At 33.7% G+C, this 10837-nt stretch overlaps 1 pseudogene; it reads right to left on the reverse strand.

The window, feature by feature from the left end:
• Window positions 1-1092: 1092 nt before the first annotated feature.
• On the reverse strand, window positions 1093-1211 carry LOC112485993 (annotated as a pseudogene).
• Between the last annotated feature and the right edge of the window lie 9626 nt (window positions 1212-10837).

Raw genomic sequence — 10837 nt, forward strand, 5'->3', positions numbered from 1 at the left:
GAAAGCTAATTTAGTTTTTTGTTTTTTGTTTTGTTTTTTTTTTTCGGTAAAATAAGTACTATAAACTTTGAAGCAAGCGGGCCACTCAAAAGTACAATTTGTTCACAAACAGATGAGTTTTTCTTTTTTCTCTTTTTTTAATTCTAAAGAGACATACATATATTCTTGAGTGATACAATATGTACCAGCTTTGAACAAACATTTTATCCAGACGTTAGGTCTAAACAAAAGAGCAACAACTCATATAGTGTATTTTACTACTGTGAGATTTTGCTCTGTGTGTGCATCTTGTAAATTTTTTTCTTAACGTTGCCTTTCAACTTTTTAAAATCATCCTTATGAATCTTTTCAGTTGGCTGGACATAAGAAAAGAAGGCTTTTCTCTTGAATGAATATAAGAGTTATTATGTTAAGCATTGAGTAAAAGTGTGCTGAGCGCTTAATGCAACATGACATGCATGGTGCTCCCCACAAGCTTACCTTCAAAAGGATGAGACAGAGACAAATATAGATCTGCATACATGTCAAATTGCCAAGTGCTGGGGGAAATATCTCTTATCCCCCCTGCTTTCTCTTTCATTGTCTCTTTATGTGACCAAGAGCACAGAACGTAATGAAGAACAGAAGTCAAAGGAAGCAGAGTTCTTAGCCCCACTGTACACATTAGTAGGATCTGGTATTACACTAATAGCTGAGTTTTTGAAGCTAAACAGATAAAGGAAAGCAAGGCATCCTGTTCCCACATGCATCTTTAAGCATGGCAACAATAAAGTTAAGGACATTTTATTTTTTCTCTTTACCTATGGCCAACACTGCCAAGACATCCAAAGCCCCACAGCATCACAATTGCTCACGGTACTGAAATATATATCATTTTATATGAAAATGGGATATGAGCAGAGAGAAGAAAGATGCAAGTGATAAGAAAGAAAGGCAAACGTTTATACGATTATATCTAATACTAATGACCTTCACTCTTCATCTCTAACAGTTAGTCAGATTTTTTTTTTTTTTTAGGTGAGGCAACCTTTGGTTGACTTCACAGATTGCAAGGACCTTGTCAGCTTATAATCCCTTAGTTTTTATTTTTTATGCTTATAGCACTTGGTCTTCCTAGGTGATCTCCCATCCAAGTACTAACCAGGCCTGACGCTGCTTAGCTTCCAAGATCAGATGGGATAGGGCTTGTTCAGGGTGGCATGACCGTAGACAAGTTAATCAGATTTTAAAAGTTTATTTCTAGCCTTAAAGAAAGTAGCTTGGAATAGTTCATAGCTCTGGCTACGGCGGGAAGTGTAGTAAAGGGAAGAGCAAGGTCCCTAGAGGCAGAAAGATCTGTGTTGGATCAGTTCTGCTCTAGACTTTGCATAACTTTAAGAAAGTTTCTTAGTGTATTGGAGCTCCACTTCATTATCTATAAAATGGTTACAATAATACTTCCTCCACAGCGTTGTGAGTGCTGAATGAGTTCTCATGTAGAACAGGGCCTGACATTAGTGTGTGCTCATTCATTGACTATTACTATTGTCATTCAAAAATATAATGATATTCCCAGAAACTATATTTTGTTATGGTCAGAATCACATAAGAATCTCTATCTGAGGAATGAAAAAAATGAGGAACGACAAAGTAAGAAATCTCTCTCTTCTCTTCCCTAAATGGTCAGCATTTTTTTAAAGAAATATCTCTCAGAAGGATATTAAAGCAGGATAAGAAACTGTGATTTGTCCGGGTCATTCAAAAAGCTGCACCCACCACCAACAACAATAAAATCAGAATCTTAGACCTGGATTAAACCAGGTTAAAAGCCATCGAAAGTAACAATAAATGGATAAAGCCACAAAAATCAATGTAGGGACCTGCAGGGGTGGGCAAAATGGGTAGAGGGGGTCAAAACGTACAAACTTCCAGTTATAAAATAAATTTTATCGGTATGTAATGTATATCGCAGTGACTATAGTTAATACTATATTGCATATTTGAAAGTTGCTAAGAGAGTTGATCCTAAAACTTCTCATTACAAGAATAAACATGTTATAACTATGTATGGTGACGGATGTTAACTAGATTTATTGGGGTGATCATTTCACATTATATACAAATATTGAATCATTATGTTGTGCACTTGAAACTGATATAATGTTATATGCCTATTATATCTCAATTAAAAAATTAATGTATATATCGTATTGATTTATATCAATAAATAGAAGGTAAATTACTTTTTTGTTGTTGATGGTGGTGGTGGTTGTGATGGGGAAGACCACAGGGAATAATATATTTAAAGCAATTAAGAATGCTGAACATAGGTTCAAATTCAACTCGACTGCATAGCATTTGATCTTCAGAGAAATAGAGTGCTAAATAGTTTTGATCCTCAGTCTTCTCATCTATGAAATGGGGACAGTAATAGACTTACTTCATAAGCTGGTTGTGAAGTTTATATGGGATAATGCATGTAAAGCAATCACTGTAAGCCTGAGTAAGCACTCAATATTGTTATTATACGAGCTTTTGCCTCTATTTAGCATTGTTTGGTCACAGTGTCTCAATTTTTTCATCTAGCTATTTCTCTATGTCATCAGAACTTCCCAAAACAAAGTCTTGGAGTGTTTGCTTCCAGAACACTTGAACGCATGTGAGTGAAGTATTCTAGAATGTAAGTAATTAGCTAGTCAAATATGATTTTCCATTTAGGTCCAAAGGAATCCAAGCCTGGGCTTCTCTCCTTTGGCTCCCAAAAGGTCAACTACAAGTCAAAGGTCATACATCATGTTTGACATTTCACCATTAAAATTCATCTACCAGTGAGACTTGGTTCATATGACTAATCTTGTTTGGTTTGGCAATGAGGTGAAATGTCAATAGGCTTCCTATTTTGACTCAAATTATTGAGTATACCAAAGGGAATATTTCATGTAGTTTAGTCATCCAGAATAAAGATGAGCATACTTTCCTGAAAAGTTCAACTATACTAATGAGATAATGGATCACCAGAATACTTTATATTTGAAATGCATACTTTGTTCACATTCTTGCTTCACTTAGAGAATTGTGTCATTGTTGCCAAAGTCTTGGGTTTCCTTTACCTCATGCCTGGATTCTCCACTGACACTATAATGGGAATTCCACCTTCAGGCACAAGATAGTATATGGAACTAAAATGACAATAGCAGAAGGTAAAGAATACATTTCATACATTGTGCTACAGAATATTTTTCTTGACTGTTTCTGTTATAGTCATTGACTATTGCTTAGAGAAATCCATTTGGAAATTTGAAAACATTTTGTCTCTAGAGGCTGGTTTTTTGAAAACACACTTTTACTCATACATGTCATCACAAATTATATAAAAGAATAATTATAGATCAATCTACATAACTTTAATTTTGCGGTTAGTTAATTACAAAAGCATATCCCTCTGGCACTGCCCTTACTATATAAGGTATGTGTGCTTCTTTTTTTCTATCTGAAAGAATGGTAATTTTGCAGGAAAAAAAATGTTCATATTTTCTTAAGGAAACAAAATGCAAGATTTGCCACTTACTGAAATTCGAAGTGTGATGAACTCTGTAGTTCATGTTCACACATTAGGAATAACCTGTAGAGCTATGAGCTGTTAGAATGTAGCATTAAAAAAAAAAAAAAAAAAAAACTATGTAAAAGAAGAATACAAAGCCCATTTTTATGAGTGACCAAATGTCAAAGAGGTATTAAAGCGATTTTCAGGCTATTCTGTTCATTATTTTGTTGACTTAGAAACCTTGAAGTGTTTTGTATCTATTTCATTATCTGCAAAAGTATGCACTGTAATGGAATTTACATAAAAATCCTGCTAGAGAGTAGGGACTTTACTACATAGTCAGCTTTGCCTCCTAATCCAATCTTCCCCAATGTAGTTGGTATGGCAGTTGCCAAACTCAAACAGCAGGATCTCTTTTGTAAAGAAAAGTATGAATTTGAGCTACAAAATGAGCACAAGTATTTTTCTATTACTCTGGATGCTTCTTCTTGCTGAGTTTACAGGAGAAGTCTAGCAGGAGGTGTTATTAAATAGCCTCAGAAATTAGCCCCAAAACAATTATCTTGGTCCAGCCATGGAAAAAGACACTAGAGGCTTAATGAAAAGAGCATTTGAATTTTTGTGATTGAATATCTGTTGGACACCTCTGTAGTTATTAACCCTTGTGGGCAGGATTTCAGATTTTTTATTATTTTTAATTGAATTGTTTCTGGAACACTGCAGATTAAAAACAGTTCCTCTATGATAGTTGGAGATCCCAAGGCAAACTATGTAATAATGGGTTCTTTAAAAGTTTGGTTTAAACCTCACTGCTTGTCAAGGAATATGTCCTCGTTCAACATAAATTTTGATTTTCATATTATAATAGATTTATAGAAATACTAAGTAGGAAAGCATGGCTCTAGTCAAATAGTTTACCACGCATTCCTTACAATCATCTTTTTCCAACACCCAGGGCTTTCTTTTCATTTAGTAGTGAATTTGCCATGAGTTAAAGGCTCCTATGAACTCCTTAAGAGAATATTGCCAAGGTTACTACTTTTTGTTTGTTTTTCACTTTCCTCTATACATAGTCAAAATTTGGGCTTTCTCAGTTTTGTTTCTTTTCCTGTGGTTTTACCATTCCAAATAAATTCTCTGTCTCTATAGTATTTGCTATTTTTAAATACCTGTTGGCTCTTTTTATGTCAAATCTTAAAAGTTACTTAGTTGCCCTAATCTTTCCTCCCAAGTCCCCTCCCAACCTCACTTCCCTAGTCACTTCATTATTTTTTTTTCTCTTAACTCTCTCCAATCTTCCACATATTTCTGGAATTGAGTTTATCCAAACCAACTGCACTTTTCCAGGTGCATCATATATCATTTCCTAAGTCTGGGATGTGATAGTTCTTTGTATTCAGCCCAAATGCTAGTGGAGTTTGTCTTTTTTTTTTTCCTGCACACTGTCAGTATGTTGACTCAGAGAGTTTTTTGAACATATCTCACTGATGATACGTGAGGGAGCCTTTCTGAAAATGGGCTATCTTCTTCTAACCAGGCTATCTTCCTGATTAGTCTATTTAAGGAATGTGATATAAGAGAAAACATGATTTTGTGAACTGTATTAGAAAACATGTCCAGTTACCCCACATTATCCCTTGCCATTTTTAGAAATACATCTATTTTGTTGGCATTTTCATTTTTGTTAACTATGTTTTATTATGAAAATGGAATAGAAGCATATGCAAACAAATGGTTGGTAAGGCTATCAGAATGAAAGTGGAGAACTCAGCTCAACTTAGGGCAGAATGATTCGCTTATCTGTATTACATATATATTATGTGTATATATACATATGTATATATACATACATACATATATATACACATACATATATATATAGATATTTGAAAAGACCTGCACTGAAATTATTTTTCACTTAATGTTAACAATCTGGGTCTTTACATTTTCTTGACCTTTTCATTACAGTTCTTTTAAACTACTTTTTCTGACCTTCAAAGCAGTTAATAATAGGTACAAAATCAGGGGTGAGAAGCCAGAGAAAAGAAATATAAAATTAAATATGATATGCCAAAATTTTAGTAATAAGTTATACAAATCTCTGTCTATATCATCATAAAGAGTACTATTTAATGTAAAAAGACTATTTGGTTATTAGTTGGAAGCAGGCTACACCAAAATCAACCACAAGTCACTTTGAGCAGTATAAGAAAAGATCGTATAACACTTATGCATCTATAAACCAAATCTGGAGAATATATGAGCTGATGAACATGTGAAAAAATTTTTTATCCTCCCTAAGTTTTATATATTAACATAAATATATATCATATTCATAGAGTCTAAGAAGTTATCAATTATAGCAACTCGCTCCGACTGATTTGATAACAGCTTTTCAGAAAATAAACCACGTCAAATTTACACACAAAATTTCTTTTGCTAAATGACAATAGCATACATTTATCTACATAATTGCAGATCACTCTCATCTTTGAATTACAAAGTTTTACTCAAAATCTTTTTTTTACATTCTTGACGTCACTTTTGAGCTTTTATGGTGGCATCAAAGTGACAACCCCACTGCTTTCAGTTAATTCACCTTTTCTCATATATCTCAGTCAATACTCCTTCAGTTATACATCTAAACGATAACAGATTCCAATTATCTTGAGCAAAAAGGATAATGATTGGCTTTTGTAACTTAAAAATCTGCAGTAGTCTTTAGGCCGCTTTTGGCTCACGAACTCAAAAAACATCACCATGGTCAGGTTTCTGTCAATATGTCAGCAGTTATTCTTCCATGCAGTCTCCATACTCGGCAGGTTGTCCCTTGTAGAAACTGCAGTTGCTCTGATCTCATAGCCTCTCTTTTATCCCAATAGAGTCGTGAGAGCTGTTTTCCCTCCACCCTTAACATTTTAAACAACATATATGGATCTAGATTTAAGTTATAATTTATGTGAGATTTTCGACACAGATAACTCAAGTGAACTGACAAAAGTATTTTTTAGCTTCTAAGCATTCTTAATGTCAAAAATGCACAATGACAATTGCACTACAATGTACTCCTTTGCCTGAACTATGGAAATTTTCTTTTTGACACTGACACATTCATTGATTCAACTAAGTTTCCAAGACAGACAGGTTTCTGCCCACATTGGGCTTATAATTCTCAATTTTAAATATGTGAAAATATGAAGCTCATGTATCTTATACTTGAGGCAAAAAGATAGCAAATTATACAGATTTATGATACAAAATTTAGAGATATGGAGACATAATAAGAGAAAAAAGTTATTACCCTATCACACAGTGGCAACTACTTTTAATATGTTAGTATACATTTCTTTTGACTTTAAAAAAAGTATATGGGTACTTATTCATTTTTCCTGAGGATGAAAGCCTACTATAGTTAGTCCTTTTAACCTAATTTTCAACCTAACAATATATTCTTTAAAAATCTTGCATTTTTAATCTTGTGTTGTGTGAAAAAAAATACATATATATCTAAAAAGTGTAACTCTTAAGTTAAAAGGATATGTATATTTTTAAACATTTTGAAAACCATGAGTTCCATGCAGGAAGAGATTTTTGACTGTTTTGTTCACTGCTAAATTTCAGTGCCTAGAACAGTGTCTGACATCTAGAATACATTCAGTAAATATTTGTTAAATGAATGAGTATTGGTATATTTCCTGCTATAGTTCAAGTATGAGATGGCCCATTTCCCTAAACCCTCATCAACTCTGGGATTTTTTTTATTTTTCAGTTGTTCTTCTAACTTCTTTATTTCTACAAAAAGTAAAATTGTGTCAAATCATGCTTACTTAGGCAAAAACAGTAAGGAACTTGTAGCCTAATTTGGCTGAATGTTTCAAAACCTTAAAGTTTTGACTAAGCAAAATCTAGTAGGAAGATTATGTGTTTGGAGATCATATACTAGTCCACTAAGAAAACATATGACTTAAAGAAGTTACTAAGCACACTTTATTATTACATCATATGTAGAACCTATAAATGCAGGTATTGTGTTTTAATAAATCACCAAATAAAGAAACCCGAAAGAGAGCTGTTATGACTCTGCCTAATATTTAACTCTCCCCCCAATGTCTGTAGAACCTTATCTTTTCTCCATGCTCTATATTTAACTCAGCCTAATACTTAAGCACAATAAAAGTTTATTATAAAAACTATAGAGAAAACTCATAGAAACTAAGGTTAGGAATTCCAGTTAAACCTCATGTGGAACCATAACCTTGACATACAGAAAAAGAACACTTTATGGGGGGCTGCCTCTCACTGAGCATCTGCTTTTCTCTTACTCACTCCCCTCTCTTGCTCTTGCCCCTTAGTGCCTCTCTCTGACTGACACTCTCTCTCCCTCCCTCCTTCCCTCCCTCCCTCCCTCTCTCTCTCTCTCTCTCTTTCTCTCTCTCTCTCTCTCTAAGTGACTTTCTCTGCTTCAGTGTACTGGCTTTGCATCCCTTTCCTATCCCAACACTTAATAAACTGTGCTCTTGTTCCAAGTTTTCTAAAGACAGGATCAGATCCACCCATATGGAGGCAGGAATCTCTCCTCCCTTTGTCTTCAGTCCAATCTTCTATGATGATAGAGAAGGATCTCTTAGTTCAAATACGGAACCTAGTACTAAATCGGACTAATTTTCAAAGAAGAGGGTTAAAACTGGCAAATATCCCAAAAGGCAGATGTCACATTGTGCCTATATTTGTTAGATGTTGATATACAAATATAGGTAGAAAGTGGCTCCTATTATGTAATAATTCACTAATCTAATTTGAGTATAAATTTTTTAAAAATCTTCCCACCTCTATCATTTTGAAAATCATTTATGGTAGTCAGGGGTTTGTTTTTTGTTTTTTAATTTAGTTTTCATTTTATGGCTAAGCTTCTCTATATTTATTTCTCAATCTGTGTTTTGCCATTTGTCTTTGTCAGAGATCTTTGATTCCACAGAAACGATTTTTTTAAGTTTATTTTTTTATTCTACCATGTACAGATTTCTATTTGTAGTTATTTTTAACTGGGATGCTGTATCTAGCAATTTAGTACTTTCTGCAATACTATTTTTTCTCAAAATTATCTGACTGTGCAAAAATTAAATAAATGAAAACAACTATCTTTTGCAATGCCACACTTCACATATTTTTGGAGATAATCCATTATTAACTGTGCTCCCTTTACCAAGCAAAATGATTCATCTGAACTAGTGATTTATGATGTGTGTATTTCTTCCATATTTTCATTTTCTTTACATTTCATAATTTTCATATTTTCCCCCTTTGATTCTGTTGTAATTTAAATCTATTATGGAATAAACTAAATCATTTTCTCTCTTATTTAAGTAATTTCTGACAGTTAATCTTCCCAGTACTAACTAGGGTTTATTCTGAGGAAAAAGAAAATAAATTACACTTAAGTTATAGCTATGAACAATAAACTTTTTAAATCAAGCCATCTCTATCATTAATATCCATCACCCTACCCATATACTCTAGATCTTATAAATATATGATAAATTGCTAAATTTATGGGATTGGCCATGCAGCTATTCCATTGCTTCCACTCTTCAGATATATTCTCAAATTGTGGCAATATACGTGAAATGTCAGCCTTCCTTAATGACCGATGGGGATGGTATCATCATGGTTCTTGGCCACCGTGATGAGCATCAATCACAAAGACAGCCAAAGATGTCAGATCTGTTGAGATGCTCTTTAATCCTATGATCCTGGAAAATCACAACTGTCAGCACAGATCCAAGCAATTGTCTAGCTCGGTGGTCCTTAACCTTTTCCAGTTAGAAGAATCGTATTTTACCAAAAAACACTCTTGAACAATTTCACTTATAATTTTGTTTGAAAAGCATACAATGGCCAAAACCAGGAACACTGTAACAAATATCTTTTGATATGCTTTGCACTGCCTTAACCAACCCCTCTTCTCTGAGAACTGTTCCCCACATCTACAGAAGTGGCCCATTATGCTATATTTGAGGTCAGAAATATTTGTAAATGAAATTTTGTTTTACTAACTATCATAACACATTCAAAGAAATTAGTGGGAAACATGCTATGTATCCAGTCAACAGATATTGCTTATTTTGCTTCAAACTCAATGAGAACCACTGATCTAGAAAATATACTTTTTTTTTCTTTCTCATCATTTATTTTTTTTCCTCTTTTTTTTAAATTGGGGTAACATTGGTTAATACAATTATGCGATTTTCAGGTGTACATTATAATTTGACATCTGTATATTCTATTGTGTGTTTACCACCCAAAGTCCAGTTTCCTTCAGCTATCATATTTTTGATCCCCTTTACCCACTTCACCCACCCCCATCCCCCTATATTTGACCCCCTTTACCCTGTCTACCTTCCCCCTCTCCTTACTCTTTGGTAACCACTAGTCTACAGTCCATGTCCGTGAATCTCTTTGTTTGTCCTGTTCATTCGTTGCTTTTAGGTTTATAGCCCACATATAAGTGATATCATGTGATTTGCAACTTAGAAAATGTACTCTTTATAAAACCCACTCTTACCTTAATAATTCAAGTAAATGAGGGAAAAGTTTTGTTTTGTCGTTTTATTCTGTACTCAACATTATTGATCGACTTGATTCTCTACTTCACCTAATATATACAGACAAAGCCCATGATTTCATAAAAAACCTTGTCAAAGGTATCACAATTACTCTCCCATGATTCAAGTAGGGCAAAATTATGGTGTATTTCCCCGAGGTGCAGTAAAATAGTTTATTTATTACTACTTCCTCAACATCTCACTCACAGGTGGTTAAATTTTTGAAGGATTATTAACTAGCCTTGTGTAGGCAAGTACAACAATTTAACTTCAGAAAGCCATTATCTGAACCAGCCTCCCTCTGCCTAGGACCTAAGAATATTATTTACAGAAATGAATCAGTATATTACATTTAATATATTCTTCAAACATTTGTACATATATCAAGTTTTCCTGTTTAAATGTTTCTATGTTGCATGAGTTCATTAAAAAATTAACCCACATAATCTTATTCCTTAATTCCATTAGGCTTTTTAAGTTCTTACAGTGGCTTCCTAATCTATCAATTTTGTACTTCTTACCAAATGAGAACTCTCAGCTTCTTCAAAATCTGTTTCAAAACTTATTTCCTCCAAGGACTTTTCACAATGAACTCCATTTGATTTTGCATTTCCTCCAGAGACTTCCTAAGTAAGATTTCAAATGTTCTATCATCTTTTTATTTTTTTTTGGTACAGCATGCTTATATATTCCATTTGAACTGCTTTATGCT

Source organism: Pteropus alecto, unplaced genomic scaffold, assembly GCF_000325575.1.
Source record: "Pteropus alecto unplaced genomic scaffold, ASM32557v1 scaffold25, whole genome shotgun sequence".
NCBI lineage: Eukaryota > Metazoa > Chordata > Mammalia > Chiroptera > Pteropodidae > Pteropus > Pteropus alecto.